The sequence below is a fragment of the Seriola aureovittata genome, chromosome 13 (genome assembly GCF_021018895.1).
Source record: "Seriola aureovittata isolate HTS-2021-v1 ecotype China chromosome 13, ASM2101889v1, whole genome shotgun sequence".
In the NCBI taxonomy this organism is placed as follows: Eukaryota; Metazoa; Chordata; class Actinopteri; order Carangiformes; family Carangidae; genus Seriola; species Seriola aureovittata.
The window spans coordinates 19,871,976-19,896,081 of NC_079376.1; the positions used below are offsets into that span (position 1 = coordinate 19,871,976).

The 24,106-nt window shown below is 38.9% G+C and overlaps 1 long non-coding RNA gene across 1 annotated transcript in view; it reads right to left on the reverse strand.

Moving 5' to 3' along the window:
• Positions 1–24,106, reverse strand: part of LOC130179767 (uncharacterized) — a 51,440-nt gene that overhangs the window by 1,244 nt on the left and 26,090 nt on the right. Inside the window, exons 2-3 of the long non-coding RNA XR_008829322.1 lie at positions 3,620–3,726; positions 3,471–3,498 (exon numbers count right to left, since the gene is read on the reverse strand). This is a non-coding gene — a long non-coding RNA (uncharacterized LOC130179767). The remainder of the gene's footprint in view (positions 1–3,470; positions 3,499–3,619; positions 3,727–24,106) is intronic.

Below are 24,106 nucleotides of genomic sequence, written 5' to 3' on the forward strand. Positions count from 1 at the left end.
ATCCAGGATGGCTGACGAAACATCAGGTATGTACGGTTTGCACTGAAGATCATCTGCCAGGGATGAGACTTTCACTTGACTGTCCTGACCACATTTTATAATACAATATTTATCTTAAGCAAGAAGTTTTAGACACTCATTAACCTCAGCTTTAACAAAATGCCAGACTAACAGCAGCACTGTAGATGTGTGCTCACCTAAATATCACTGAAGCAGATGCAAAACAACTGCTTGCTCTGCTTTTTCCACTGCTGTTGCATAAATATAAAAACTTAAATATAAACTGAAATGAACTGCCCTCTTTCTATATGAAGTGGCTCAGCAGATGACTCTCAGAGCCTTCAGTATTTTAATGGAGCACAGTGGGGCGATTTTGACAGCTGTCATCGCAGGAGCTAACAGCTAGCTAATAGGCTACCTATATCGAAATGCCTGGCTCAATGACATATGTTAACTTGAGGGCACCTTTTTCGATATAGGCTTTCTCTTGTTAAATGCCTATGATGTTCACTTTTTGTTGACACTGCCATAGAGGTGTTCATTACCTCTAGCAAGGAGGTCATGTTTTAAGCAGGATTAGGCAAAAAATGCTCAACTGATTGGCACCAAACTTGGTGGAGGAATTGTCCATGAGCCAAGAAAGAACCCATTAAATTTTGGTGCTGATCAGGTTAAAAGGGACAAATCCAGGATTATTTTTCATTAATGTTGTGAGATAGGGCATTTTTTTCAACACTTCAATTTCATAGGAAATAATTAATGGACCTTGAAGTAAAAAATCGGATGCATTTATGGTGTTCATATCTACGACTTTGTACAGTTTGGTGCACATCCAGATAATCCATCCAAAAACATGTGGTATTGTTTGGCCATGGTGGAGGAACAGTTTATGCTCCACTGAGTGCCATTCTAGACTTTATTTCTTTTGACCACATCAGGTTTGCTTGTCTCAGACTTTGTTGAATGCTGACATTGTTATAACTCTCCAACCAATTTCAGCTGTGACCTAACGGCATATGTGGAAAGTTCTATGTTTAGCTCATTTATTCTGTTTTGACATGTTTGAAATGTAATATTTAAATGTAGTTAGTGTAATTGCAAATCTGGTTCAACACTGCGTTATTAGACCGCCTATCTGGTAGAATCTTGTGACACAGCAAATGTGAACTCATTTAAATAGCTGGTTGATTCCAATTGTTATAGTGATTTTAATGGACCTGCTCTCATTTCGACAGGTGGCTAAAATTATGGCGTCTTCCCAGCACACTGAAATTAATTTCCCCAAAGACATTAGAGTTTTTGCACACTCAGGCACTCATAACCTCATTAGGTGATAAATGTATCACAACCAATGACTTGACCACACTCAGGTGCTTTTGATGTGGGATAATTGAGGTTGGATGACTCATGACAAGTGGGATTTGAGTGAAATTAAACTTAATTCATATCGAGTTGATCACTCTTTTCTAATCAGTGTTGTAGTGGTGAAATTGTTTTCAGCATTTGATAGGTCATATAGTAGCAGCCTATGACGGAAAGCCTAAAACTCCACTTACATGGATATATTTTTATATTTTCCACTTGATCATCATCCTAAAAGGATGGTCTGAGGTGAATCTAAACTCTAAACTCATCAATTTCATATTTATGATCCTCACCCTGATGTATATGTATGGTCGTCATGTTTTGGTCTGACAGTTGAATTGACCGAGCGTGGCACACAATCACCTTTAGGCCATTCCCAGTGGTCATGAATATTTACTAAAAGACAGATCCACAACACTGGAGCTGTTTATTCAGAACTGGCCTATTTAATGTGTGCACTGCAAGGTTCTGTCTTTGCTTGCACACAGGTTTCTTCAAAACCTTGGCATCTTCAATCATCCCACATGTATAGTGAAACATTTAAACATGGACGTTTCACCTTGTCATGTCTTTCTCCTGAGGTATTGCCTTCAAAGCTGTAGTTTTTAACACTGGATCAAATGTATGTGTGATATTGTGAATGGTATTGCTTGTAGTGACAAACCTACAGAGAATTATGACCCAACTCTACAGTTCTCTTTAGCTTTTCACCGTAGCTACAAAGCCTTTTAACCTCTTTTGCTCATTGCTTAGCTTTTTTGGTACATGGACTCCTCTACTATGAACCTTGTTTTCAGCTGCAGTGGGCAGGAGATTTCAGCAAAAAAAGCTGTGATAGACCCTCTGTATGCCAAAGACCAAATGAGAGTCAAATAGAGAAAGCAACTAGCTAGTGAGGAAAGTCAAATAAAAAAGTGTGGATGTGTTTAGCAAAATAAAGGCCAAGGATATTCTTGTCAGGAGTTGGTGTATACCAAGCAAGCAGTGCAAAAAGTTAGGCGTGGCTAAATACCAATTTTACTCCATGTCGGGTGGATTTTGAAATGCTAACCCATTTCAAATAATAAATATATAAGGTGTTTGCATTGTTTCACAAAACCACATTTAATAATCAAAACATATCGACTAATGCAGCTTTAAATACCATGCACCTCTTATTAGATTTTGCTTAATAAGATTCCATGTGAAAATCAATTTGGTAATCTGATTAGTGACATCGACAAAGATCCCATGTGTTAAAGTGCAGCACCGTCTAATTGGGAAAGTGTCATATGAATTAATGAATATTTTTCTATTCAAGTGTCGTACACCTAATGGTTCCCAACCCACATGGGCTTACAGACCACTACTTGTATTAGAGAAAACAAAAAGAAAGCAAACCAATACATGGTACTGTAAAGTGTGTCAACTTCACAAATTAAACACAGAGCCTTCTCATACACTGATGGTAAGCAACTGACAAAAACTGAGCTATGTCAAACAGCCAACTCTGTCTATTAGAAATAACATTATTAACAAATGATTTGCAACAGCAAATACATTTTGAAGGGAATGTAATTAAGACCAGATTACATATTCTAGAACAGTAATGAGTAACAATGTTAGGTTGTTAATTTCCATATTTCACAAATAACAAATTTACATTTGCATTTACACATTTGGCAGACGCTTCTATCCAAAAGCAGCATAAGTATACTGACCATATCAGTTCAGGTTGTGTAATGTCATCATGCCAAACATGTTAGCAAACAATTGTACATTTACACTGCACATCCACAGACACGGAGCAACACAAGCACACATTTGAAGTAATCTTTCTGACCATCCAATGAATGTTAGGATAATAATCATGTTTGAAAACCAACACGGAACAAAACAAATAAAAAAGGCTGTGGCGGCAGCTGAGTCAAAATTCCCTGTGGATTTCTTACTAAGAATGACCCCTCTGACATCTCACATAGTTATTTGATCCATTGTTAATATACAAATATTGACAGGTGCAGCTTTAAGATTCTATTTTAAGAGTTTTTTTTAAAGGTGAAAAAACTGTATAACGCAGGATACAGAAGTCTTTGTATGATGAGTCTATATAAGTTGATTCTTACCTCAGGCTGCTTGACATCACACTAAGACCTAAATTGGATGGACAGAGGCAAAAAAAAAAATCTGGTGTTAGATGGGAAGACAAGTCAGACAAGTCAGACAGGAGCAAGACATGCAGGTGATCATTGACATCCGTGTTCGGTCCCCTTACTGTCACATCCAGGAAGAGATGGGAAAGATAAGATGATTTGTTCTTTCCATCAGTCACACTCTTTTTCTCTTTTGGCCACAGGCCCCATGCAGCTATATTCAGAGAAGCTAGGAGAGAAAGGAGATGGAGATCATTAACATCCACCAGCAGACCCCACGCAGTCAAATTCAAGACAAAGGAGGAAGAGAGCGAGAGAGTTGAGGACAGTAGGTAGATGCATGAATATTTCTGGATACTTATACATGGCCATCTAGAATGATCAGGACAGTCTAACATGCTCCAAGCCAAGAAGAATAATGTATGACTTGGTTGGTATGACTCTGCATGGCACTCACCTTCCCCTCTGTCTCATGTTTATTTAAACATGGTTCTGGGGCGTATCGAGCCATACAGCATCTTAAGGTCCAGCTCAGTCACTCTTTCTCCACCTCACTTTGTCTCTCTCTGTCACTTTCTTCTACATAATTCAGGGCACTTAGCTAGTTGAGCCAGATTGAGTGTGTGATTGAAAGGGTCACCTGCTCAAATCTGCAGCCACTGACACTGTGTTTTTTCTACTCTTAACTCCTATGGCCTTTATAATTGAACATTTTACCAGGCAGAGTTCTTATACAAGTCTTTATTCTCAGGTTTTGGAGCTAGAGTTGATGTGCTTAACTGTCTGTTTTCTCAAAAGTATAAATAGTTATAAATAGTTTGGTTAGTGGTATAATATGGTGTTTGTTTTCTTTCTGACATTTAGATGAGAAGATCAATACCACTCTTTTTGCTGTGAGTTAGGTAGAAAGCTGGAGCTGGGAGATTAGCCCTACTTAGCCTAGCTTGAAGCATATGAGCTATAAATGAGTTTAAGGTTATTTTTTCTCTCCAGCCCAGAACTTCACTGTTTTGGAACCCACTGCACACTCCCTGTCCAGAACTAAATGGGACAGACGTAGTTCGCTATTGGACTTACCTTACCAGGTGCATAGAAACACAACAATAAATGAATGCTAATATTGCTGCATAAATGCATCTCTTCACCATATCCATTAAAAGGTGATTATATATCAATTTTCAGTTTGGCCAGTTAGCTGGTTTGCTAGATGAGGCCAAGCTAGGCTAATTGCCCTGTTTCTGCTCCATACTTAAAACAAGGACAAGTGAGTGCTATCAGTCTTCTCAACAGTGTTGCCAACTACTTTCAATGGAAAGTAGGCTAGTTAAAGCCTCCCCGAAAAGTTGCTAGTTGCTAGTTAGCATATTTGTGACGTCAGTCCTCCGTCTGCTTAGTGGTTTTAATTTTGAATTTTAACAGTTATAGGTCTACTGAATGCCTCCAAATGCTCTTTTCTGTGTCTGAATGTTGCTATTGAGGAAGTAGGGAGAATAATATGTGTGAGACCATTCAGATAGAGAGCATTCATTATTTTTTCTGGCCTCCCTCACAACACCAAACTATATTCATTGTATGTGGAAAAAAAAAACATATTTAATAATACTTTAATCCTATTTGTGATTCTGCTCTGATTGCATCCACAACATCAGTACCCTTAGTTCTCTCCCCCCCTGTGGGGCGATGTCGGGTGCAGAGGAAGAGCTAGAACCTGCTGAAGGACATGACTTAAATGAAAAGGCAGCGGAAGTGTCAAAGAGCCGCAGCACCTTATCTGGCAGTTTGTGCCCATAGCATGCATCCCCAGCCAGCCTCAAACCATATCTAATATATTGAATAGAGCTGAGGGTCTGAAGGGACATACGATTCCTGAATTTGTTTTTAATGACTCACATTTGACTGAACGGTCTCTCTACCTCAGCATTTAAGTGTGGGAGAGAGAAGAAAGAAACTGCAGCAGAGGCCAAGTCTTCATATGGATTTATATTGGTGCATCCTTGTGTTTCTTCACCTCAGCCCAGAACGCCATGGTGTTTATTATTTCCTCCCATGTATAAAGAATAAAGTGTTTGAATAGAGTACAATGTACAGGCTTGTCTAAATAAATTATCATCCAAAACGAATGAACTAAACCCCTCTGTGATAGTGAGTGACAAGACAGTGATAATGATCAAAACGATCAAATTAAATCATTTAGATTAAAACAAAGGAGGAGCAAACAAAAGGGATTAGTGATTGGTCCTTGGTAAAACACGCTCATTCACTGCACTGAATGTGCTGCCCATTCTGCCTCTCGCTCTATGCCACTCACCGGTCAGAGTAGACACTGAGGTGCCTCTCACTCACAGGGCAGTACGGACTCTCTTCTATGGAAAACAGCTATGGTTTGTCCAAACAGTCACTAGATTTGTCAGTAGGTAGTACTTCTCTAACCCTCCTAGCCTCAATTTTGACCTGTTTTCACCTGTTTAGATGTGTGAAACTTACCTTGAATTTTTTCTGATCAAAACAAGGTGTCATTATGTCCTCAACAATAACCTACTAAAATATATTTTGATCATTTTTCTTTTTTTAAATCCCTATTAAAAAAGAAAAAGTTGCATCTGTAGTGTTATGGGTTAAATTTGACCCAATAGTAATTATGGGTTGTTTATGAAGAGAAATACATGGTTACATAGTAAATGTTACCAAACCATCATGAATAACAAAAATTACAAACAAAACTATAATAATAATAATAATAATAATAATAATAATATTCTGTAGACTATAATAATAGTGTGTAATAATTTGAACATGAAGTCTGTCGTAAATATTAACAAGTTTCCCATGATGCAACAAGCAAAGATATCAAATCCAAAAGAAAATGAAATCCTGAGGATCTACATCCAGAGTGTGTGTAACAAAACGTTTTGCCAACAATGCAACAGTACCCCGTCTGACTTTTATGAGAAGCAAGTTCATCCCCTGTTTAGGTTTTGCTGTGTAATACAACTATTCAGTATGTATGTGGAAATGAAGCCAACTGTCAAACAGTATTGTAAAAAAAAAAACAGCAGTCAACAATCTGTGTGTCAGCAGTTCTTTTCTTACAAATAACTACTTGCTTGTTTGGCACATGCCCGTCTGACTTTGACTGGTTGAGGGATAAATCTGCCTACATTTGGCATTTGACAGGTAGTCATTAGGCTTCCAGCACGGCCGTCTGAAAGACGTAAAATCTTAAGAGTATAAGAATGTGATACAAGACATGTAATCGCAGCCAGCAGCCTGTCAGATGAGCACAGCCTACCTGACTGACAAGATGGTGAGACTATGGCTTCAGGCCAGCAAACACTTGACAGACAAGACCGCGGCTTGTCAGTCAACAAACTCAACAACAGGCTGCTAAATACGGAGAGCAGAGCCTGCATCATGAAACAGGTATTTCTCAGTTCCACTGCTAATACTATTAACACTACTTTTCCCTCTACTGCGGCTAATATCACATAACTATAACAAATACCAAAAAATACTAACAAAAAGTGACAGAGACAAAAGATAAAAAAAAAAAAAAAAAAGACAAAAGAAAATAAAATATGTAAAGAGCAATGATTTCACACTGATATTATACCAGCATCTTTAATGATCTCAAGTCTTTCCACCATCCCTCCCATATGACGTGAATGCAGCATAAGATCAAATGAACCTTTAAAGAGCCTTGTGAAAATGAAGGACAACAATCATAATAAGTGGATACAGTTGGTTATTAGCAAAATAAACACAAGTGGTATCATCCTGGGAATGAATGAAAACTCATGGAGGCTTTCAAAGCAATCTAACAAACAATGCTGATTTCTTCTTTTGTTTTTCATGAACACTATATACACTGTCAAACTGTTAAACACTCTAATGTGCACAAACCATTGCTTGCTCACAGAGTCAGAGTCGTGAGTGATGGCTGAAACAAAAGAGGTCTTTTGCGGTTTTGGGTTCAACTTATGACTCACAAGTTCTCTGCTTTGTTGAAACACAGCGTGAATCCTTACAGAACCAGGCTGGAAAAAGCCACTTGCCGCATTCTAATCTGTGATTTAGAAACTTTGCTGTTCTGCAGACATGGTGAGATTTTACCTACAATATCCACTTCATTGGTTGCTGCAGTTTCTGACTGCTGTTACATCACTGCATGTCACCTGTACTAAGTATAAACACTTCACAGATTTACAGTATTCTTCTGTTGCAGCTTATGCAATACCACGTGAAATGCATTTGTTCCTCACTCTCTTTTTCAGATTAGTAATATGCATGAGTTCCTGACATGAACCTGGCTGTTGCCTTTGGGAAAAGCTTGCGACTGCAACAGTGAACTTGCTTGCAACATGCTGGTGCTACACAGTGGGTGACTGTCTGATTTTGATGTTAATGTTGCTGCTTTGTGGAGTTGCATGGGACTCTCCATATCCTCACTTTTCTCCTGCATCATCCACACCAATACAGAACATTACAATACGTTTACATTAACACAGATTTTGATTGTCTTCCCTCTTATATATGAGGTGGCAAGGTGAAAGTGATATTTTGGTGGAAGTGGTCAAATGCAGACAAACAACCTTAAGGTGTGTCTAGTCTTAATTCCTTTAAAATTTATGTTCTGAAATGCAAGGGATTGAGTCTGGATTTTATCTTTTCTTAAGGGAACGGTTATATTAAGACTGTATACCTGCATATAAAGCACTAATATCTACATTAGGTTTGAAAAAGTCCCCTGCTACAAAGTAACCCTGGATGAGCTCAGCGGGTCTATAACTGCAGTATTCATTAACTTGTATTAGAACTGCACCACAGAGGATCAAAGATGGTGAAGAAAAGAGGAAGGAGGGAGGGACAGGATAAAAAAAATAACTGGATGGAGAAGTAGTGTGGATTAGGAACAGAGGGCAGGAAGCGTGAAGGGCAACATCATGCTGTTTCAGGTGAATGTGAATATTGATTTAAATAACACTAAACTCTGTTGACTCTCTCTCTCTCTCTTTCACACACACACACACACACACACACACACACACACACACACACTCTTCATCCCCCCACGCCCTCTCTCAGGTATAAATTTTTAACCAGTGTCTTGTTTTGGGAAGGTGGTTATTTTGCTCAGAGGAGAAATTACAATGGATTCCCAAATCCATTTTCTCCCATCAATTATTCAGATGTGACCAAGCCTCATTATGAATGGAAATGTTCTCAACTCATGTGTGTACATGTTGTGTGTGTGTTTACATTTGCTTTGTACAGTCTAATGCCGTGTGATCATCAAAGGACACATGTGGATGTTTGTGTACATGTAGATGTTATGTATCCCTTTCAGCAACCGTGCGCCTGTGTTTACCTACTTAGAGGTGTGTTAATACTCACATGTATTCAGTGAGGAACAGCTGTTTGTGTAGAGTTTTGTGTGTGTGTGTGTGTGTGTGTGTGTGTGTGTGTGTGTGTGTGTGCGCGTTGTGCTTAGTTACTTGTTGAAAAAACTCTCAAAGAAACATGTTCCATTTAATGGAGTGGCAGTGATTGATAACATTGGCAGGATGAATAATCTGCCATTTCAGACTGATTATACATTTTGCCTTTGTTATTATTACACTGGCAGTGTAATATATTAGCATAAAATCAGAGTTTATGATCTAAAGCACCTGTATCCTGGAGTGCAAGAATTTTGTTTTACTTGTTAGCCTCAACTCTAAAACAGGACAAGTTCAAGACACTTTCTGAGCTGTTAGTTTCTTAGTCAGGTAAGAGTTTGATAAATCATAAGCAAAAAAATCTTATAAATATACTTTATATCCCAAATTCTTACAATAAAGTTCACACTGCAGCTTTGTAAAGATAGTATTAACGTCAAATTTGATAAGTGAAAGGTGCCTCTGTGGAGTTTTGGACCAGCATAGTGCATTGTTTAACCAGAAGACACAAGGACACACATGTATAATGTCATTTTTGTTGATGAACATTTTAACTTAATATATTTATCAATGGCCTTTTTTTTCCTGAAAAAGACAAAACACTGATGATACTAAACTGACAGCATTAAATAATAACTGTGACTAAATGTCCATATAATATCGTTGACCAAAAAAGAAGCGACTAAAATGAATTTATGTATCATTTTATATCATGTCACTCTCTATTTAGATGAAAGAAGAGGAAACAAAATTAAACACTGTTTTATCACATGACATAATCCAAATATGCTTCTTTGAATGGCTATGCTGCATATTTCTCTTCCTGCACACCCAAATCATCTTCCCAGTGACTTTGCACATTAGCTTTGCAACCATGAATGCACCAGTTCCTGGACCTAGCTACCATGCATAGTAGTAATGCTACGGCTAAAGGAGCTCAAACAACATATTGTCATAGGAACATAACATTGTTGGGCCTCAGCCCAGTCAAGATGGTGGATGAAGCCACATGTTTTTTTGGTAGACAAACTAGGGCTATTCAAACCCACCCATGGGTAACCATTGATATGGTAATTTTGTTTGTAATTATTAAGTTAATTCTTAATTATGATTCCAGGTTGATAGTTATTTTGAGACTGAATCAGTGAATTGGCTTGCCTTTCCCTGTTGGGGTGGTGCCCCAAGGTTTACTTCAGTGGATTGCCAAAGCTTTTAGGATCTGTCCTCTGTGACAAGAATGCCAATCTCATGGTGGCATTAGAGGAACGGTTGGGATAACCAAAGCCAGTCAGCTTTAGCCCCTGCAGACCATGAATATCTGTGCAACAAAAACTGGCAATCCATCAAAAAGTTGTTGAGATATTTGATTTTGAACCAAAAAAAATGACATTGCCATCCCTAGAGGTTTGTTGCTAATGTGGCAAAAAAAATTAGATGAACACGAATTAGTTAATAAATTCACAGAAGTCTTATTTTTTTCTTCGTTTATCATGGCACGGTCTATCTCTGCCAAATGCTTACTGTAATATTAAAACAAACTTACAGCCAAGATAAAAATCTAATGGACAATTCCTACAATTTTCTGACAGTATTTCCACTTTTCCAGAAGATAACTTGCCAGATTTGAAGTTCATGCAAGAGGCTTGAGCCTGCACGATATGAAAGAAAAAAATCTTCTTTGGTCGTCATCCACAGTCAACACTCGTCAGTAACTATTTAACTATTTCCAAACGCAGGTGTAAGGTAGTTGGAATTCATTGAATGATGCTCATTTTATCCAAAATGCAGATTTTCTCCTGCATTGAACTTTCAGAAACTACTTATTCTCCCTGTGTCCTCCACAGCCTCTTACTCCTCGTATAATTTTCTCCCGATACATGTTGACGTCACAAATTCCTCTGTGACTAATGGAGAAAAGCTGGTGGCAGATGGTGCAGTTGGCCTTGCTCACATTTTCGCTCATGCATCCCAACAATTGGTAACCGTATTCTCATTCCCTTCTGTATTTTTGTAATCTCTTCTTTTTTGCTGACAGACTCGGCTCATAGATGGCTTTTTATTGCATCTCACGCTGCTGACAGGTGTATTGTAGCACCTCTGACAGAACTTCTCATTGGACGTGAGTCATGACCAACGAGAAGTCCATTCTCTGCATAGGTAGTGGGACATATCATGACAGACAGGCTGAGGGAGAGCAGTAGGGTTTCCCCCTATCTCATACAAACCACTCCCTCTTAATCTAACCTGTAATATTTGTGTCCCTTTGATTTGCACTGAATTGATTCTCAAAAATATGGAACAGAGTACATCCCAATACAGCACACGTCTTTCAGTTTCCAGTTATATATTTTACAGGATGGCTGGCAAACCTATAGTAGCGACTGAGAGTCGGTGTTACCTCTGCAGAATGATAATAAAGTTGGTAGAACAGGTCACACATACACCTCCCAGACCTGATGGTGTGCGTGTCTGTCTCCGTGCTGCAATTAATTCTGCGATGGTAATCAGTCTGCAGAACTCTGATTAGTATGGTTGTCACGGCAACACTCCTGGGATCTGACAAGAGTTTCTGGGATGGATTGACAGCATGGCCCTCAGTCTGAATGGAAATACCAATATCCTCTATGGCGTAGTTTCAAAGCACAGTTGCTGAATATATATTAAAACTAATCTTTTAACTTTATGACTGTCTGGCCACTTACCTAAGTTAGTGTGATACAACTTGGAACTGTATTACTGAAACTGAATGGATAGATTAAGTACAATTTATTGTAAATTTCCAAAACATTGAAAACATGGATATAAAGTCAAATATTGATTCACTGTGGTGAAGGTTTGGTTTGAGGAAAGATCATGGTTAGGTTTAAAATAAGTACTTTGTTAACGGGGACCTTCGTCTTCATGGTGACAATAATAAACAATTAGTTAAGATTAGGGAAGGTCATGCTGGCAAAATAAATATTGACTGATGGTTGGAAACAGGAAACAAACAGTTGTCTTTTGGCACAACCATCTACTCCAACCTCCTCCTTATGCGCAGACTTTGTCACTCTATAACTGATTGCTTCAGTTGCTCCCATCATAATTAGTACGGCCAAGATGGGTTGTAAATTGAATGTGAATATAATGTTAATTTGGGGCACTAGCTGAAACGACTGATTCTGTCATATTGGTTTTTGAGAAGTCAGTCTCGATTAATCTGTTCTAACCGTTGTGGAACTGTGTTGCTCTAAGAGACAATGTTCAAGATCACAGAAAGAAGACTTGGATTCTTGAAGCTCATATTCAGAGGAAACAGTTAAAACCAGCTCTTCACCCTGTCATGGATAATTGAGGTATTTTAGGGATTTACCAATTAGGTCGACGTAAGTTATATAGATGTGAGAAAGACCTCTGCCTGTGCTCCCTGAGGTATTCAGCAAGTGGTGATGTGAGACAATTGGATACTAATGAAAGGCATTAATTCCCTGTGCATTTGGTGTGACAACAGTTCTTGCAACTATCTAAAAAACATTGATCCCAAAGTGCTAAACATGACTATATTCAGCACAAACTCAGCACCAATAATCTGAGAGCAGTAAGAATGTCATTAATCTATTTTTATGCCTCTGCACCACTGACAGCTGTGGGGGATCGTTTTTTTCAGGTTGTCTGTGTATACAAACGTAGAAACGTTCACTTGGACTCAAGGATAAACTGATTAGACATTTGGTGGTCAAAGGTCCCTGTGACCTCACAAAGCACAGTTTTGGCTTCTTGAATGCGATATTTCAGGTGTGCCTGGGGGGAATTTCTTCAAATTTTGCGTAAACATTCACTTGGACTCAAAGATGAACTGATTCGATTTTGATGGTCAAAGGTCAAAAGTCAAGGTCACGGTGACCACAGATTATTGTGAAGGTAATGTATCAGGAGCACCCGGAGGGAATTTCATTACATCTGGCACATACATTCACTTGGACTCAAGGATGAACTGATTAGAAATTGGTGTCTAAAGGTCAAAGGTCAAGGTCACTGTGACCACACAAAACAGATTTTTGGCCACAACTCAAGAATACGCATGCCCGTTAACCACAACTGGATTGGTTGGCGGAGGCATACAAGCACGAGGGGGTATTTCTAGTTTTTCAAAAGACAATTTTCAGAGGTGCTGAAATACTGTGGAAAAAACACATTATAAACATTTCTGGCCATTTCAAGACTTTGAGCTCTGAACCTTGTAAATATAGGAATTGGTTACACATAAGTAGTAACTACATGATATGTGTTGATGATTTTATCACCTAAGTGTTTGAACTTTGCAGTGACTATTTTCTCCAAGCCAGTGGCCTAAACAACAAACATTGATTAAGTACAAGTCAACACACTGTTAATGGAACTCTCATTGTCAAAGGTAGTGGCCCATTAGTCTGGAATGTCACTGTGGCACTCTGCTATTTCTGCTTGAATAGAAAGTGCAATCACATTAAATTCCTGCAAAAATTTAAAAAAAATGGGCAACATCTGTCACAAGAATTTCCTTCAGGACAAGTAAAGTCCTGTCTTATCTTCATCCTTTAATTTTCAGTCCTGATTAGGATGCCGAGACAAAAGTAAACAGCACATGCTTTGCACTTCCAAGAGTTTTTGTTTGTTTGCTTTCTCCTATGCATGCTGCAATATGCACAGGTCTTGCATCTCGTGGTAGCCTTCATCCTGCAGTCACTGACAAGCTCAGCCCCAGGAACTGGCACATGAACAGCGACATTATGCATTATGATGTGCTGTGCCTGTGCAGAGTGGATGGAGATAAAATAATTCACTTACTCATCACAAACATCCTCAGCGGGATGGAATCGACGCTCAAAATGGCAACACTCTCCCTCACTGTCTTCACTGCTTTCATCCAAGGAGAAGTTGCAGTCGCTGTTCCAAGGGTGCAGCAGCAGAGAAGTGTCTGTGAGCCATCTTCCTCGGTCAGTGTCAACCCAAGCATGTGCTATTGGAGGCAAATTGGGTATTTTCACACTTTTGACTGCACCATCAAAAGCTGCTTTCTGACTCAGTCTGTCTCTATAAACATATATATGTATATGTTATATACAGATATATATGTTTTTTAATGTTTTGTAGGACAAAAACTTGTAGAGGTTTCTAAGTGGTCTGGCGTCGCCATCATCAGTGGGTTTAAGGTGGGCACTGGATTATGATAAGGGTGAATATTATTACCTTTTAGTGATTTTGAGGAAAATCATGGATCATTTGGCTATACCTAACTGCAATTACGCTTGAACAGTTTGCAGTTATGAGAATCACCATCATTAGCCTCATTTTGACCAAAAAGTAGTTCCAGCTACTTAACTGGAACGATTAGTTTCAGGTACTTTTATTCAAGAACTAAAAGTTTCCTGTAGCCCATGTTGTCTGCGTTTCCACCGTGGCCTAAAGTCCCGGGAAGATTATGCAAATCAGGCTGATGACCTATGGAAAAGCCAAGGAGGTTAATGCACTACACCTCCAGTCCAGTAGGTGACGGTAAGAAGAAGACAAAGGCTATACAACGACGATGCCGGATAAAACCGACAGACAGACAGGCATCATCATGCAACACTACAGTTTGCCTGAGGAGATTCAAGTTGTGCTGCTGTTGATCGTGCTAATTGCATTGCAATTCGATTCATTGAATCAGCGCTGGAACGGAGGCAAGCGTTAGTTGCAAAGCGGATTACAGATGCGCATCAACAGTCTCGAATCAAAACAAAACAGTCAGATTGCAACTGAGGGCTTTTAAACACAGCAGGTGAAATAAAAATGCAGCAAGTACTCGAACAATCAGAAATGTTCAGCGCTGCAGACCACACCCCAAGTTCCTGAACTTTTGGAAAATACAACCCCCTGTACTTTTTTGGGGGTCGATCAATAACCCTGGAACTAAATTTAGACCCTGGTTCCTGCGGTGGAAATGCACACAGTTGTCATAATTGGAGGAGTTCAGGTATACTGGATTCTTAGTCAAGTCATGGCAAAATATTGTTAGGTTGATCACCATATTGGGGCATCAGGTGCAAGTTGTGTATCTGATGACTGTGGTGAGGAGAGAGTTCTAAAACAAAACCCTCAATTTACCATTTATCAGTCTTAAACCCTCATAAGCTTTGGTCCTAAGCTTTGGATAGCAACCAAAGGAATCGTACTGCAGAAGCAATCAGACATGATGAGGTGTCCCCCTAGGATTGCTGGTTGCAATCTATGCGATAGAATAAGAGGCCTAGTCACTAGGGAAGAGTTAGATGTTGAGCCACTGCTCTTTTGTACTGACAGAGGCCAGATGAAGTGGAAGAGAAATCTAGTAAAACTAGGCACCCACTACACATGATTTTATCAGACAACATGTCATATTACTCGATGCAATATCAATTGGAAAATGGACTTCTTCGACCAGTTACACAAGAAGACTGCCCTAGAAAATATCAAGCATGTCTGATAAGAATCAGGATGTGTAAGACAAGGTCAGGAGAACATGAAGGCAATTAAACTGGGACCTTCTCACAAGAGGAAGATCGTGATAAAACACCCATGTGCTGATCCTGAAAATATCCCTTTGTCTCAGCACTGCAGTCTGGGAGACCCAGGACACACTGGAAGAATCTGTTGTGAAGGCCCCAGTTTTGACATAGCTTGACTTCAAGCTTTCTGACTCCACACCAATACAGTGGACATGAATGAAATTTAAACAGTGAATTCCACAGTATTGGTTTTATCAGGGTTCAAATTATGGGAAGGATTGGTGGAATCTGAACCCTCTGATTAATAGTTCGATCCCCCTAAAAGAGGCAAAAACAACAGTTCAAGGGGCTGTGATTGTAAATATCGAAATCTATTTCCCATATTGATGCCTCTGAATCTTGTAATACCATTTCAGACACAATTAGACTGTGTCAAGTCTATGGGGGGATGCTAATGTTCGCTAGTTTCTAACTGTAGCCTAAGCTACATCTTAACTCACTAATGTTAGCGAGCTGATAGTGCTCCTTTTCATTTCCATTGTTGGCTTGTCATTTCATTACCAATATAAAATGTAATTTCTTATCTAATTTTAACTGGAGTTCAGTCATGAGCAGTCAGACAATGGAGGATTAGTTGTTTTGTTTTGTAGTCTTTTGCATTGCTTCGGTGGTTTAGCTAGTCTTTTTCCTTTACCCTTTAAGACGCAGCCCCTTTGTTTTCACTCAGGAATTCACAAGTTTTGTCTAGTTGGGTAATTGAATAATATTAAATTCTCATTTTATAATTCACACTTTGGGTTTCATGGGAACGACGTTCTACCAAAAAAGTAGACCCCATGAAATCTATTGACAGTGTGTTTGAGTTAAAAAATGGATGGATCGTGGACTGTACAATAGATAAGTTTATATTAAAATCACACAGTGTGTACTTTGTTTTGTGTTACATTTTTGATTCCTGATGACACACAAGCACTGACACACAATACACTTTTGTTAACTGGAAAATGAATTATGCAGCGCAGCCATGCAGTATTTCTCCATTTGGGCTATTGTTGTGTTCCCACATCCTCCAAACTGAGCTGTGTGTTGTCACAGCTGATGAAATTGGTCAGCCAATCTGTGACTCTTTGATTAGTTGATTAGTATGGTTCAAGATGAATCAATGTCATTGTGGGAAGTCTGCTGATGCTGCAGACGTGACATCAATAGGATAAGAGATTTACACACGCAGAGGCAGTAAGTCTCTGTAGCCTCCCAGTATAGCTGTTGTATTGATACAGTGCATATAGGGCCTGGTGTTCCTGATTAGTGTCTCGGTGCTAATTAACTGAGCTGAGTGGGAGTGAATATTGTAGTGCTGCTCAGACATGGGGAAAACACACTATGAGCCAGTTAATGTGGAGAAATTTGACTTGACTAAGGTTGTTTTAGATTTTGTCAACACATATTTTCTTTTCGCCAGATATTTAAGCCTTATTTACATGTTATTTTTCATTGATTTGTAAAATATACTCACACAGATGAGACCACTATTTATGGCTCACCACTAATAATTCATGGGAACCTGAAGCTAGATTTTTTTGCAGTGCATTCTGGGTGAAGAAAAAGAGATCAAAATCAGCTATATAGGCAGCCAAAGCAGATAAAAATGTTTGTACCACATTGTCACTGTACATTTTACTACTCTAGGCCAGACATCCACCAGTGACTCATTATAATATTTTATATCACTTCAAATAATCTTCTGATATTTTGCTATCAAGTGTCAGTTAGTAGCTTTACACGAATAAAGAGTTTTTTTCCTGGTTTCAATTGTGATTTGGTGCAAAGGAAGAACAATACAATATGACAATGAGCATCAGCCCTGAATACAGTGTCCCCATTTAGTATGGCTGCTGAGTCTGTGCAGGGTGTATACTGTTAGTTTATTTAGCAATAAAATGCACTTAGGGTGTAGGTTTGGTTTCAAACGTGGGTGTGGAACAATTAAAAACATAATGTTCACGTAAAAAATGATTGTTATGGTGAATTCCTGGGAGTTGTTATCTTCTCTTTGTTTTGGGATTTTTTTTCCTCTGTTATAATAATTCAGAATCACTTTGAAGCCAAGCACTTTACTTTATGGAGGTTCTGCCAATTGAAAAAACAAAACAAAAAAATTACCCTCTCAAATGTATCCTTTTTTTCTTTATTGTCAGTATACTGTTTTATATGTGTGTTGCATGCACCCTACCTATCCTTCACTACTACTTCCATTGCCCTGGTGTTCCAGTGAGAATATGTGATAAGACTTTGGATTTTTCTTCAAAACCTCTCAAATTGCAAATATAGTACCTCCTCTTTCTCTTTCCCTTCTTTTTGTCTCAACAACATCATCTCTTATCTTTTTCCATTTGATTATATTTCGGTTTTGTTCCTCCAAGCTGAAAAGTGAAGTGCTTCCGTCTAGTACATCAGATATTTTGTCCAGAAAAAAACAGTAAGAACTGCATATACTGACTTTTGGACCGCACTGTATTTTAAATCATGCAATCGCAAGTGGCTCTTGTTTTTCTCTATGGTATCTCTATTAGTGTGTCCACTTTTGAAGCTGCATGAATTACTCTAATAGGGAATAACACACTGTCATGTGACTGACTGATTGACTGACAAACACAAAGATGTGTATGTGTGCCATTGTAGGAGTTACTTCTACATGCAGAAAATATGATTTTGTATTTTACGTCATCATTTATTGACCGCTGGAACGCTGGAGGATTAAACTGCTGTATCTGCACTATCACACTGATTCCTGAATAACGTATTCAGGCTAAGGTCTGCCTTTGGTGCTGATCTCTCCTAGGACTCAGGAACTAAGGAATATTATGTATGAATATGACATGAGCACATCTTGAATGTCAAGCAGCTGGCATGAAAATTCACCAGTAATTAGCAGAAATGTATCGATCCCTTCATGTAGAACTGGAGCATTAAAGCAGTTTTTTCTCCCCGTTACTCAAAAGTGACATCTCAAAAGAGAGCTTACAGTTTTACTGCAGGATGGTATTAAACCTAAAATAATATGAACTGACAGGAATCCGATGTATAGCTGGGAGAATGAACCCAACAGGACATGAAGAAATATTAAATCTAAAGAGGTAAAAGCTTTTTTGCATGATTAAATCTATTATTTTTCCACAAGAGAAGAGTAAGACTCACTGTAAAGAGTGATAGTTCCCTCTGTCAAACGTTGCAGGCGATATGATGAATAAAAAGCAAGAAGCAATAAAATTGAAGCTATTTGAAAAATGAGATAATCCCTGTGAAAATTGTTTCAGTATTACTGTTGCTTTGAGCTCATTTTAGTTTTTAGCCAATGGCATGCCAATCAGAACAGGCAAGGAAAGCAATGCTTACCCAGTTAAAAATAATAGACATCAATTAGAACAATACTGAAGTGGAAGCGATATCTCTTCTTACATCTGATCTCAGAACGGCGTTTTGTCCCATAAAGGATCTGTTGCTTGTAATGTAATTTACTGCCAACTTGTGGTGGCAGCAGGGTATTGTCTCTGGCAGCTAGTTTGACTACCAGCTGTTGTAACTATCGTTTCTTTCATTTTCGTGGCTGTGACTGTGTCCCGCTGACAAAGGCTGGGGCTAGTCAAGCGGAGCTTTTTTTGGACATTTGCGCATTGGGTGTTGACTAGCTATTGTGATACTGAGCTTGTGCTTCTCAAGCTGCCCTTGACACAGCTTTCACTGTTCTGAGATCAGTTATGGTATTGCACTTGTACCTAAGATTGCGTATTCAAAATCATTTTAACAGTCATTTCTTCCCAAGCTGTAAAAGTCACTGCATGGTGCATGTCACTTTTTACTATGTATGTGACACCAAACAGCAGATAGATAAAGTTAACGAATAGGTAGTGAACACAGTGGAGCATTTAGCGGTGAAATAGCTAGAGAGATGCCTTGCATTCAGCTGTGGCAGAAAGTAAGCCAAAACCAAGGGACAAAGGTGTGATATTACAATTGTTTTTGCCCATACTTGCCTCCACTGTTTACAATTTTAGTCTTAAAATCAAGCTACACAGAGTTGCATCCTTCTACACGTGATGTTGGACTTAGTCTCTCAAAGTTAATCAGTTGATACATTATTCCCATATGTTCTGTGGGACTGACTTGACAGTTCAAAGCCACAGCTCAGAAGCATTCATGCATTAGAGCTCAGTTGAAGCTCTTGAGACACCATGGGTGAAGTTTTCTTTAGCGTGCAGCTTCTTCAAATATGCTTTTGCACACATACAGTAAAGCTGAATAGGGTAGCACATCCTTTCAGTCAGAAGTGTTGCTGTCATATGCCCCAGAGAAAAAGAAGATCCCATTTCCTCAAACTGCAGACTCTGTACATTCAGACAAACTGAAAAACTTACACTTTTCATGCAGCATTGGATCATTTATGAGCCCAAAAAGTGCTCATGGGGGAAGCAGCCATCTTGGTATCGTTGAAAAACGGGACAGATCACTATGGTTCCTTTGGAGCAGCTGCACAGTGAAGCTTTTTAAACACATTCGCTTTTGCGAGTGATTCATGAGGGCATGCTGTGATTTACTGTTTTTGTCCACATGTTTATCTGTAATTAATCATTTGCTACTCTTAACGACAAGTGTTCCTTGTTGAAACTTTTAGTATTCAGAGAGTCAGAGACATTAGGGTCCGAGCCTCCCATTTCCCCAGTACTTCACAACCTGAAAACTAACTAACCTGCATTTCAACAAGGAAATATATCTACCAGCTTTCCCCATATGGAAACAATGTAGCACATCTCTCCAACTCCTTTTTTGTTTTCCTTTGTCATTCTCTCTCTCTCTTTCTCTCTCTCTCTCTCTCTCTCTCTCTCTCTCTCTCTCTCTCTCTCTCTCTCTCTCTCTCTCTCTCTCTCTCTCTCTCTCTCTCTCTCTCTCTCTCTCTCTCGCTGCCATGTCTGGTCCTTGTTAAGATTCCTAGCAGGCGCTGGGAGGCATCAGGAAACGACAAGTCACTAAATGAACAGACAGATTGTTAATTTCCCTCCTATCGGCACAGACTGGACAGGGTTGAAGTCCATTTCTGTTTGGATACAGAGCAAAATACTGTCACTTATGTTAGCTTCTTGACTACATCAATCTGTCTCCCTATCTGTGTCTGTCCAGTCTTTCCATTCTTGACTTCTCCTCCCACAATGTTTCTCTCTCTCTTCCTCCCTATTGGGCAAAACCAAGATAAAAATAAAGCATGACACACTGTATATTAATAATACATTGAATATGAATTAGATAGGAGGGATGAGTCAAGCTGTGCTGGAGGATTTTTTTATGAAGTCAAGGAAGTAGCTGATTTAGAGTTTATTGAAGCAGAGTGATTCCCTAAGACCAGTAGGATCACAGAATATACTCATTTTGACTAGCCTGAGCTAGTTTCTATGATCTCCTGTTAGTGGTGTTAAAAAAGAAAAATGCCAAGTGATATTCCCTGGGCTAAGATGTTTAAATGAGAAAATTATTATAAATTTTTTTCACAAATATTTGTTTTCGATTAAGATATTGAGTTATTTCTTTTATTAGTCCCACAGTGGGGAAATCTGCAGTGCAGCAGCAAAGTGGACAGTACAAAGAAAAGAAAAACTGCAAAATATCAATACAAAATACTTAAAAACAAGATAAATAGTAGATAATTATATAATATGTACAATTAGATATTTAAATATAACATGAAATATAACAAAAATAGCAGCAGAAAAAGTATATTGCACAGTTGGTATTCAGTATTCGAGTGGGATAGCATCTGATTTTGTGTTTTTTCTTTTTTCTTTAAGTTGTATCTCAGTCCTGGCTGATATGGTGACATCCATAGCAGCTGCTTTGTCAGAAATACAAAAGAAGAGCAACTGGTGTATCACAACCAAACAAACTCATGTTTTAAGGCAATCATTTGTTTGGTTTGCTTTAGCAGGGACTCAATACAACCCTGACGTGGAGTAAACAGACTGACCTGTAAATAGTGTGGCTGTTATCAATGAAAAACCATTACGCTGGATTACATGCTGTATCATTTCCTGTTAGTTCCTGGCGGGTGTGAAGGACATTTGAATCCAGAATGGGAATGGCAGACTCCATCACTAACAGTAAATACTACTATAGGCGAATGAGATATGGCAGAAAAATGACGACCATGAATAGTGTGTAAATGGGAACTCAACAATATGAACGCCAATGAGGCTAAAATCAAATGCTGCATTTTTCCAGTCAAATCCCAAGAACCGCAGCACTGTGCATCAAACTTAATTATGACTGACTGAGTGATCATAAGCCTGTCAGTCTATTACACAGCTAATTCAGCTTTAAACCTTAAAACACATTAAGACTGAGCCGTGCCTTTGCCTTACACCGGGCGATTTCTTTTTTTCTTGCCTTCCTCTGCATAAGAATTTCCCCCACTTCAGTAAAATCCAAAGCTGATTTGTTTTCCATATGACAAAACCTGGAGGTTATCTTGGCTCACAGTTCATTATTAATGGCCGTAAAGTTGGAAAACGAGCTCCCTCCATTATACTTTGAGTTGCCAATTAGTATTTTCTGGATTAGAAACAAAGCATAACAAACTTTATTTACGGGATAGCTTATTTATTTGATCCTCCATTCTTCCTGTTTGTACTCTTAGTGACACAACACCAACTGCTTTGGCTGGAAGACCATGATCACCGGTCCACTCAGTCCAGTTTAACAACTGGTCACAGAGGGAAGTTGGCACGGCTTTACACAGATCCAATCTAACTGCAACAGTGGTGGCTGGCCCACAAGGATGAGTCTGGACTACAGTATTTTTTGTTGTATTTTCACAAATACATGAAACTCTTATGGGTACTCCAAACACATATTCAAAGTAAACAGACTTTGTCTACAATAAAAGTATTACTCTGAATCAATGTATGTATTTGGTCATCTGTCATCACTCCATCATCTACATGTGTTGTGGCTGTGAGTTGAGCATGTAACCACACTCATAAGGTTGGTGAAAGGTTTGTTGAAAACAAATTAGAGTTGACCATCTGCCAGCCCTGGAATAGAGGTCGACAACTTTGCAGTGAGCAATCGGCTGAGTCATATTATAAAGAGTGAGCTCCAGCCTCAGACACAAAAGGGCTGAGGGCTGTGGTTCACAAAGAAAAAAAAAAAAAGGATTAAGTGATCATTTTTAGCATTTACCATTTTTCACAGGACATGGATTGGTTCGGATGCTGACAACAAGATGAAACAAGACTTTTTTCGCATTAACTCTAATTCTAAGATTCACGAGATCTTAAGTGAGAGCTACATAAGGTCTTTAACCTTTGAACTGCTTTGTACTTCATGCATCTGTGCTGTAACACTGTAGTTATAAAAAGACAAAGCAGCTACGTCAGCAGCAGATGGTATTTCATGTGTTTGGCTGCTAAAGTTAGCGGTGTGACATACTGGAGAAAATGATCTAAGAACATGTTGTTCGCCGGATTGAAGCTGCACAGAGACTCTCTTCGCCCCGAGATAATTTCATTTCGGTAGCATCTGCAAAAACAGTTGCTGACAGAGTTGCATACAGGCCGATGAACCACAGTCTGGCTTCGGCTGGAGGTCTAGGCTTCATTGTTACACTCTCTATCCAACCTTTTCTCTCAGTCTCACAAATTCAGCTCACTTTATCTTTGTTACAGAACGTTTCACATTTCGTGGGCAGAGCCATGCTACCTGCGCATGATTATGTACCATTAGCTATGCTAAAGAATTTGCATGAGCACCAGACAGACTTATCTAGCTGCGACAAAGAGGTGACTTTAGTCATTGTTTTATCAAAGGTGACCAATGGGCCAAATGGAAATGTCAACATAGTACTTCAGTCATATGCAGTGTGATCGCCTCACTGTGTGACAATGGTTTATTGCTTTTTTCTCTCTCGGCTAAAACTCTTAACAGCTGACTGAGGCTTACTGTGATGTGATGGTCTGATCTGTGTCTCTATTTGAGAACTCTTCAGTCCTCGCTTCTTCTTTGAATAGATTCACAAACAGAAAGGCATTCAGTAGATCGCATACCTAAGCCAAGGCCAAACAATCTCACCAAATTGAACTCATAAATATGTGTTTTGTTTTGGGGTTTTTTTTTTAACATCAAAACCCATCCATTATTTCCAGAGCAATTGATGAAAATTTCGATAAATGTCCTAACTCGCAATTTAAAGGAAAGTGATTAAAAATTCCTCGATCTGCCCCTTTAATCAGATCAGCACCAGCATTTAATGGGGAGTATTTAATGAGAAGTAATTTTCTAATGCACAAATTCAGTTTCCACACAAGTCTCCACATGCATATAATTCTGCAATATGATAACTGATCTCAGAACGGTGGAAGATGAGTCAAGGACAGCTTGAGAAGCCCTAGCTTTTGTCAATGGGACACAGTCACTCCCAGAAAAAAAGACCAGAAAGGAATGATACAACAGCTGGTAGTCAAGCTAGCTTCCATAGACAATAGCCTGCTGCCGCCACAAGAGGGCAGTAAAAGATGAATGCACACAGGCAAGATCAGATCCTTTATGGGACAGAACGCGGTTCTGAGACCAGATTTAAGGAGAGATATAACTTCCACTTCAGTATCGTTCTAACTGATTTTTAGCTTTAACTGGGCAAATACTG